A 10474-nucleotide genomic window follows, 5' to 3' on the forward strand; every position below is an offset into this window, starting at 1 on the left:
TATCCTACAGGGTAGGAAGGGTAAAAGGTGTTATAGGGAAGTGGGTACCGTGTCTCACCCGTTGGTGTCCCACTTCCACTCCCTGAGGACCCCTCATTCAGGTGATCCTCCCACAGTGGTCCACCCCCAGGAACTGGATCCAATAGCGATGGCCATGTCCTGGCCCCCTGGATGACAGATCCTCGGAGAGTAGTGGGTGAGACACAGTGAGGTTTCTCACACACTGCAGTCTTGACCTGGACTTCAGTGGCTTCAATGCTTTTCAGGGGTGGTAGTTGTGATGCTGGAAATGCATTGGAGGGACAGGGCCTCCATGTACATGTCCTGTACTCCCTTATCATGTGTGTTCTGTGTTGTTGTCTGCACATGAGTCCAGTTGGGACTCCTGGCAGTGCAGCTGTTCCTCTTTTTGGTCATGGTGAACAGAGACCCTTAGGATATCCTTATGGCACTCGGGGGTGGGGGTACAACCCTGTATTCCTAGTGTATGTTTTTGGCCACCTGTGTGTTGCCCACAGAGCAGGATATGGGCTGGTGGCAGCTCCATGCTGAATTTGGCAAGTGCTCTTAGTATCCTCCATTTTGGGTTACCCAGGCCCTGCCATAGGAATCAGTGGATTCCTGATAGAAGGCAAGATGGCCTCTGTGGCCTATTGGTTTCTTGAAGTAAAGCACCAGGACATCGAATCCATCGAAGTCCATTGCTGTCGACCGGATTTCGGAGGATTTCTGTAACCACTCGGAGCCAGTCGGGTCATGTTGCCCAGAAGCGGGGACAGCTTGACACTGTGCTGCTCGGCGACCGGAGCCGCCCCCCTCCACCTTGCCTAAGAAGATTGAACGAAAGTCTCCCTTGCCATCAATGTAGAGCGGGTTGTCCCTGTCAGAGAAAGTCGAGGTCATTGGCTACCGAGGAAACCACCAGAACCAACAAAGATTTCCCGAGGACACTGACGAAGTGAAGATCCAAAGTCCGGCCCGTGGTTGAGTCCTGGTCGACAAAGCTATCCCTAGCTACGTGCTGCGGCTGCAGCACCGATAGGCCAGAGGAACGCCAAAGCATCTCCCGACGCCCACTGCTGGGCCTACAGCCATCACTGAGTCTTCTTTGCGGCACCAAACTCTTTGCATCAAGGTGGACCGCACGCCAGATCTTCCCAGGACTTCCACGATCGATCGTTGAAGAGCACCGTGAAGGTCGAAGCTGCTGTCTCTACGCAAGTGTTAATTTTTCTTGTGGACTCTCGACGCCCTGTGGCTCCTGCTTTAAAGGGAGGTCACTCTCGGGGGCACCGTTGACGAACCATCAAATAAACTCTTCTATCTCAGGTACATTGGGGTGGTTGAACATTTCTGACCAGGAGACTATTTAAACATTAATGGACTGGGCGTGTTAATACTTTGTTACAGGTTGCCCAGGTGGGGGGATCCTCACTCAGAATTGTGTGTTAGTAGCTAAAGAAAGCATTCTGCCTTTGTTTAATCTGACTTGCATTCCTTCCTATGATCTATGTTGTAACACCTTGCTGCATGATTTGTAAGCCATTATAATTGTCAGCAGTTGATGCATTTTAAAGTAATCTAAAGCTAAGTGTGCTACCACATAGACATTGTATATATTTGACATATTAGAATTGCCAGAGTACAAAGTGTATTATTACTTGATGTATATATCTTGAACCTTATTTTTATATAAAGAACTGTGTTAGCACATAACATAGTGTGTAGATATTCCTTTGTGGGGGGCTTGGCGACCCCAGCCCGCATCACCACCTGAGAGCTTAAGCCTTGATTGCTCGCCCATGCTGCCACAATAGGGAACCTTCGCTAGGTGCTCTGTGCCTCTGCTCTGCCATATAGAGGGAAGAAGTACGGGTACCCCCCTCCAGTCATTACAGTAGCGCTAGCTCGTGATGGTTGACACTTATGCTCAATATCACAGCAGTCCCTCCACCTTTGGTTCCTGTGGTTCGGTCAGTCTGGTACACCACGTGATTTGCTAGCTTCAGCTTGTGGCATCCTTGCACATGGGTCTCAGAAAGAAGGGCCATGCACACTTTCCTCAATTCCATGAGGTGAAGAAGTTCATCCGTTTTCTTTTGAATGCCATTTGCATTCCACATCACGATGGAGCAACCGTGATTAGATGCTGCCATGTTGGTTGGTGTTTGCTTGCTGGAGTAAGGTCGGGAAACCTTGCCATCAGGGTAGTCATGCAGCAGCTGTCCCTTTTTATTGGGACTTTTTCCTTTGTTTGGGCCTGTGGGACCGTGTCTCCACCCGCCCCCTGCTGTTATTTTTTCCGCACCTTCTGTTTTACTCCCATTACTCTGACCTGGGCTCTGCCCCTGCCCTTTCTTTTGTTTTATTTCCCCTTGCATCCTGCCAGTTGCCATAGGAGCCGGGCAGGGGGCGCCAACTTGTCGCCCTCCAAGCTCGGAGGATGCAAACCTGGCCTGGCCCTTCACGCTTAACCTCCCCTGTCCTCAATATTCCCGCCCTTACGGCTCGTCAGGGGTTTGGGGCCTTTACAGTGCACGGGTACCTTATAATTTTTTTATTTGAAAGTTGGTCAACGTCAGAGTTGTTTCTGTAAGGTAACAACTCATCATAAATCAGATCACTTGCGTTTTAACGTGACCGGATGGTGGCAATCCTTTGAAGCAAAAGCTCTTTAGTTGCTACTTGATTTTATTAATGTCCTAAAAGCTTTTGATTTTCCCAGGGCGTCTCAGCGCTTCGAATCGTGCAAGTAAAAAGATGGGGTTTATGGATTTGTTAGTGGGAGCAGAGGAGTAGTTGCCATTATATTGTCTTTGTCGGGTTTTACTGTTCCCTGTGTGCAGTGTTTCTGAGTTTTGTTCATGGTGCTGGTGTTGGAGAGGCTGAAACCGATCACTGGAGCGTGTCGAATTAGTCTAGTGGTATGATGCGGTGACAAGAGTCAGTGGTAGCGGTCAGTAAATGTGGCGAATGCTTGATTTGTGTTAATCATGTTGCTGAGGTTAGGTAGGCAAGTGGAGGGTGCTCATGTAGAAGTGAGTGGGTGTCAGGATAGAAGGTTGAGAGTTAGATGTTAGTCCCAGATTAAAGTTGCATAACACTGGATGTGTTACTGAGCTCCCGCCAAGCAGAAGCCTTGGGTCCGTGCTTGTGTGGACAACACACAACTGCTTATTGCAGCAAGGGACCTGGCAGATCTTGCCACAGCCTAACAGTACACTAGTTGACCTAAACACGAACAGCTTTTGTATTGTGATGTGGGGTACATTTTCTTTTGGCAGCATGACTTAGCATATTAGGGGTACAGGGTTGTTGGGTGCTGGCAGGCTAGAGGATGCTGTTGGTGATAAGCAGTGATCCGTGTGTGTTTGATTTTTCGGTGGGCACTAGTGGGTGTCAGATTAGAGTCGGCATGGTGAGGCAGTAGGTGTCGTTGGTTGGTGTGGGTGGTGTAGTTAGCAGTGAGTACTTGATTCGTTTGACAAATGTTGCATGAGGACAGGGGAGTAGTGTAGATTTGGTGGGTATTTTCTCATTCTTGGTTTGATAAATGAGTGTCAGTGACGTTGCATGTTTGTATAACACAGTATAGGCTGATGGCATCTCAGTGTTAACATGTCAAACAAAACAGCAGTTTTAATTCTGAGCAGATAAAGAGGCAAAGTGTTAAGTCTAATGCTTGGGTTCAATGAGTACAGGGAGTCGTTCAGCTTAGGTTAACTTCTTTACTAAGTTGACACAGAAGGTAAGTACAAATGGAGTAATTAAGTCAAGTATATAACAGGGAAAGACATCCAACACAGACTGTACTCTCCACCACCAATACTTCCATACCTAACAATATGCTAAAAACAAAACTGCTCAACTCCACCAGACCTTAAACTAGCTTACTAGTAAGCTAAACTCGAACACATACATGCATCCAACTCCGTAGCGGGCCCACAACGGACATCAAACACAGGCAACCAGCCCTCACTCACAAAACCAACCAAACCAAACAACTCAGATACCATACCATCATCATCCATAAACCCTTAAGAAGGTGTGCAAGGACACCATAAGAAGTTAAACACCTCCAACTGTTTCCACCAACACAGGATACCAATTTCTACAAATAACAACATCAGCATGTTTCACGCTCCCAAAGTAGCGTGAGTGGGACACACATCCCAATACACTGTCACACCAAATGCAGCTAGTGCGAAGGATACCAGTTCCACCAGAACCTTTTACCGGGACCATACATCCCACTGAAACACCAAATAGTCAGAATGCACCTAGTGCGAAGGATACCAGTTCCACCAGAACCTTTTACCGGGACATACATCCCACTGAAACACCATAATGACAGAATGCACCTAGTGCGAAGGATACCAGTTCAACCAGAACCTTTTACCGGGACCATACATCCCACTTAAACACCATAATGACAGAATGCACCTATTGCGAAGGATACCAGTTCAACCAGAACCAGAACCTTTTACCGGGACCATACATCCCACCAAAACACCAAATAGTCAGAATGCACCTAGTGCGAAGGACACCAGTTCAACCAGAACCAGAACCTTTTACCGGGACCATACATCCCACCAAAACACCAAATAGTCAGAATGCACCTAGTGCGAAGGACACCAGTTCAACCAGAACCAGAACCTTTTACCGGGACCACACATCCCACCCAAATAACCAAAATATTGTTACCACCACAACACAAACACTTCACTCACCACAAGTCTCTTACCATACAAGCAAAGATAAATTGAGGGTATAAGAATGGTAAGCGAGAGTTCAACACTACTACCGAGTCCATATTCTCACCCTACAAAGTCCTTTGTGTTGATGAACCTGTGAATGAAAATGTGGTTAGCCAAAATAACATACATAATGCAATACATCATGTCACACATGAGATACTCACACAGAGGCCACGGCAAATCAACCTCAACAGCACTCACTTTCAAAGCCATTCAACACAGCAAGCCTTAACAACAACTCTGCAAAGAAGTGAGCTAACAGGCCTCACATGACATCTTAATCCTTAATATGACAAAACACTTTATGATGTCATCACAGCAATACACATCCTTTTTTCCAAACCGAGAAAACCCCCTAATCAGCAGAGCGTCTCTGAACTTGATGAAATGTAAAAAAACTCATCTGGTGTGGGAGCTAACCAGAATGTAATCTCTTTCCTTTTTTCAAACGGAGAAAACCCCCATATCAGCAGAGCGTCTTTGAAATTGTTGTCACATAACATGTGTTGTCCCATAAAACTCGGCTGATAAGGCAGCTAACAAGCACATATCCTATTATTCTTTAGAAGACATGAAGTGCTTTCACTCTGAACATATTTTGGCCAGTACCTTTCTCCAACCAAGATAGCTGCGCTCCTCTTCACACAAGCAGCATTACACACTTTGTTGATGCCATAAAACCTTGGGCGCCTTCACAAAAACACCCAGTCAAAATGCCATGACCGTTCGGTCCGATCCATAGTTCTAATACTGTAAATACGACAAGAAAGATCTTCGCATCCATCCTCAATGAATAATAAATGATGATTGTGGTGGCCAGCATATGAACAGTGGTGGCCAGCATATGAACAGATTCCATGGCAGTGCTCCACTACTAACCAAAAGGAAGAGGAAGTACATGCTGCGTCGTCACGTTCCGGCACGCAGCAAGGTTCTCTTTTTTTTTTTTTTAACTCCCACACAACAACAGAACGTTGCAACTCACGATGGTAATGCCACGGGGAACAATCACTAACTCCTGCAGCATTCCATGCGACGTCATCATTCTTCCTGGACAGCTGAGGAAGACGGAGTTCAAAGCACAAATGAACCCTGCTGGAGGACGCCCACTTCAGAATTCAGGGCCACAGCAACTTCCCAAAACGGCGCTCGCCTGCACGTGGCCGCCTGAACCACAACTCCATTCCCCACACAAACGGAGCCACTTATTAGCTGGTAAGGGTCTTAATGTTAATTTTTGCTGCATACGCTCCGGCGCTTAACTTTTAAATGCAATATTAAATGCTCATTAATCAGTCCGTCACATGTTCCCCTGCTCCTTTTTGCTGTCGCTACAAAGCTGCACATGTCAACCACCAAACCCCTTTGTTGCGCTCTCTCTCAGATGCGGCACAGCTCCCAAACGTTTCATTTAGGCACACAGTATGACCTGCTATGGCAAAGGGTGTTTATTTAGTGGCTCTGCGACAACTCGGATAAAGGTACCCCACAATGCCCACAACTATCTTTAACCTGTGCAGACGAAAGCACTCACTGTGAGCACAGGGCAAGGGGCACGCTCACCTTTATGGCCAGGGGGTGGCCGGTGGATGTCTCCTCTGGTGCTATCCTTCTTTCTGTCCCTTTTTCTGCTCCATTTTCCTTTTCTTTTCGTTCCGTGTTTCTCCTTCCTTTGGTGTACGTTCCCAAGATCCTCGGCGCCAATGTAAAGTCTAATACTTGGGTTCAATGAGTACAGGGAGTCATTCAGCTTAAGTTAACTTCTTTACTAAGTTGACACAGAAGGTAATTACAAATGGAGTAATTAAGTCAAGTATATAACAGGGAGAGACATCCACCGGCCCCCTTATCCTTTAAGTTTCACGCCCCCAACTGACAAATGTAGAACACATAGGCACACAGCATTCATAACATTCCACACCAACATTCTGTCAGGGACTCAGGCATGTATACCAATCAAACAAAGGTAAACACAGACATAACACAACGGTTTATTCACAGAGCTTTCTTGCAAGAAAATTCAGCATCCCATCCTAATCCTGACACCAAACTAACTTGCTTTGCCCACTGTTTTGCTCCCCTAATACTCCTCACCATGCTCAACCCCATATCTTCGAAGAAGCCTACCTAGGCCTTCCACCATTGCATTCCCACCTCCCACAAACAAAATAACGTATTGTACTGTCGCGAGGGTCTGTCTCTTTCCATGGTCCCCAGGTATCACATGACAATCGATTTCTGGGTCATGATGAGGAATCTGGCAGCTCTGTTTCCAGCTAGCCTTTTTTCTCTTCGGGTTAGAACTGTTATAGGTTTCAGTGGGAGATCACCGTTACTAGTTTCTGACATTTTAGGGTCTCCCATCATAGAACATTCACCCGCTAGATCAATTAAATCCATCAGCTGGGATGGGCTGTCGGGACTTTGAGATATGTTCATGAATTCAACCCCGGTGACAGCATGGGTGATCACTGCTTGAGTTGCAGAAGACTCTGTATACATTTTATCCAGATGATACTCAATTTTTTGAACAGTGGACAGAACTTTACACAAGTCGTCAACAATAACATCAGTCTGTGTAGAGGTAGAGCTCCCAGATCTGGGGATAGCAGCACTGGCATAAGAGCATCTTTTCTGCGTAGGTATGTTAAATATGCCATCAAATTGAGTGGCACTATCCACCATATCCTTTTTCTTGGGTAGTCGGTTAGTTAGAACAGCCACCGCGTCACAAGTAAACAGTAGGCCTTCAATTCTGTTAGTTTTGTTAGATAAGTCAGTGATAGCTTCTCTCATGATTCCTATTTCATAGTGGGAGCACTCATGTCCCTTATCCAGTAAGTTGAGAATTCTAGATAAGACAGGGAAATCGGGACTTAAAGATGGTGCATCTAGTTTGATGCTCTCAGAGCGGACATCATTATTAGAGGCCTCTTTATCTTTTCCAATCAAACTTGATTGGAATTCATTAATATCAAGGTTCATCCGATCATTTAGTGCAGTTTGGGCACTAGGGGCTTTAGGGGAACTAACCATGGGTTTATTTAAGGATTCATTTGGTCCAAAATCCATTTCCCATGTCAATTTGACATTTTCACCACTCAAAGTGTCGTGATTACTAATGTGAACAGGTTTACTTCTAGTACTCAACATGAAAACATCTTCTCTCCCGACCAATTTCTGATTCACAGGAGTTGAAGGTCCAAGAGAGAGACGAATACGTTTGCTTAGCTCTGCTTCAATGGTGGGACCCATTACTGAGCAATCAACTGTTTCTTCTTTATAGGAGATGTTAGAGATACTGTATAGTCCAATATCATTACTTTGTTTCAAGTCAGTTGCAGGGGAAATACCTCGAGCACTATTACTCAGATCCTTAAGCTCAAATTTAGTGTTTTTCACTAGTGGGTCAGTCCTATTACCCGAGCAGTGTATCATAGCATTAATATCAAATTTGGGAGCTACACCCATTTCGTTGAATACCCTGGTTTTCATGACTGCAGGAGTGCACTCATTTATTGACATTGTAGCTTGGTGTATCGATGTAGCTACAAGATCAACAGACGATGCCTCACACTCTAAAGGGCCCGGTGTAGATAACATAGGAGCTTGGGGAATTAGTGGAGCCGCACACTCAGCATACATATCCTCACTCACAGTGATGTCAGGTGTTATAGACACCGGTTCTAGAAGCTTCCGACCACTTCGCAAGCCCTTAACCATACTGCAACTTATTAGTTAGATATGCAGCAAGAAAATAAGCTCTCAACACACTTGCACTTGGAGGCTAAAGAAGGGCAGGCTATCCCCGTGAAAATATCCCAGCCAAACAGGAAAGTTGCCAGAGTAACACATACGTATATACAAAATTGCGCACCTGTTTTGACCATGAAATACTATGTTTGACGGAACATGTACAATTATGCCCCTTACCCCGCCGCACAGCCGAACAGCAAAACAGCACTTGCAGTGCACTTGCGTGGTGCACGCTCAGATGCGCGTGCACCCGGGTTAAATGCACAACGAGGAACGGTGGGCGGATGGGAGGGGGCGGGTCACGCACGCTGAGGATCTGCGTACAAGAAGAAAGGAAAAAAGAAAGTAAGTATCACAGGGGCACTTGCATAGTAGGAAATGCAAGATACAATGTACGCAGGCTCCTTAGGAGAGAGTGTAGGCTCCTTAGGATGATGGAGCAGGAGAGAGTCAGAAGGAGGCCAAACACATAGCCCAGCGTCCAAAGACAACAAGTCCCCAAGTAGGTTGAATGCAGGATAATTACTCTGGAGGATGAAGTCCGGCAGCCCGTTTCGCCGCACTTCAGATGATTTGTTTCCTCTTGTGCATGGGCACCTTCTGTAGGCAGGAGCACACCAGCGGGTCCTCACAGCAAAACAGCACTTGCAGTGCACTTCCGGGGTGCGCACGCGGGTGCGCGTGCACCCGGGTTAAATGCACAATGAGGAACGGTGGGCGGATGGGAGGGGGCGGGTCACGCACGCTGAGGATTCTGGAGGATGAAGTCTGGCAGCCCGTTTCGCCGCACTTCAGATGATTTATTTCCTCTTGTGCATTGGCACCTTCTGTAGGCAGGAGCACACCAGCGGGTCCTCACAGCAAAACAGCACTTGCAGTGCACTTCCGGGGTGCGCCTGCTCTGTTTCCTCTTCCTCAAACGAGGGGTGTATGCCCTCTGCTTCCTGACGTGGGTCTCGTTGTCTTTACTAGTTTAAACCAGTCGACAAAATGGGTGGCGGGTGTTTGGGCTTCACCAAGTTACTGCAAGCTTGTCAAAGTCCTGAGCTCAGCATTTCATGGGACACGCATGCCAAATTCCTACCATCACCTACAACCATTACCGTTTGCTAATGAGAATGGGAGAAACCGTGAACAGAGTCCGCTGTGATAATAAAAACACTCTTAAAACCAGTACAACATGGGCATGGCGAAGGCATCTCAAGAGGAAATAACTTTTTCACGTAGACAGTCTTCTGTACCCTCCCAGCTAGTTTAGTCACCCTCCCCACACATATCCCGCAGTGACATCAGTTTCCTTCATTATCATTTCTGGGGTCCGCACGTTCACAATCCCCCCTTTGTGCTTGCGCAAATAACACACCACAGCAGAGAAATCATCATTTTCTTTTATGTGCCCTCTTTTTCTTACTGACATTCTACTTTTTTTTTTTTTTTTTTTTAGAAAGGGCCATTCGTTTTCGTCTTTTATTTATTTTTTGGCGTTCTAATGTGGTATGAACTTTAGTAGGGGAATATCTGTTTCAGTTTCTCATAAGTAAGTGCAACTCATTTTACAAAGCATGTACTTCTTTATGCATCTCCAAGAGAGCAAACATCTCAGGGGTCGAGTCAAGGGGAGCAGACCTGGGGGGCACTGTGTTCATAATCACAGATCCATTTCTGTTACAGCAGCTGCAACAGCAGGAAATAATGCCTGCCAAAAGTAAGAAGCCAGTTATACACACGATTGTGGTGATATAAGGTTGATCAGACACTTCTTTTACTAACTGCACATACTATATGTCCTGGAGTGCACAGAGCGGCTGTACGGTGCGCATCTTCAAACAATTGTTTCTGCTCATTAAATACTACCTCCAACATCGGCAAACTCTTTAGGATATCAGTAATCTTCCTTATCTCTGGTACCAAATGCTCAAACTTTCTAGGTACCAATTTAGGCCAGTCTTTCAAAAATGATA

This window comes from Ambystoma mexicanum, chromosome 4q (genome assembly GCF_040938575.1).
Source record: "Ambystoma mexicanum isolate Mex_15411 chromosome 4q, UKY_AmexF1_1, whole genome shotgun sequence".
Classification (NCBI taxonomy): domain Eukaryota; kingdom Metazoa; phylum Chordata; class Amphibia; order Caudata; family Ambystomatidae; genus Ambystoma; species Ambystoma mexicanum.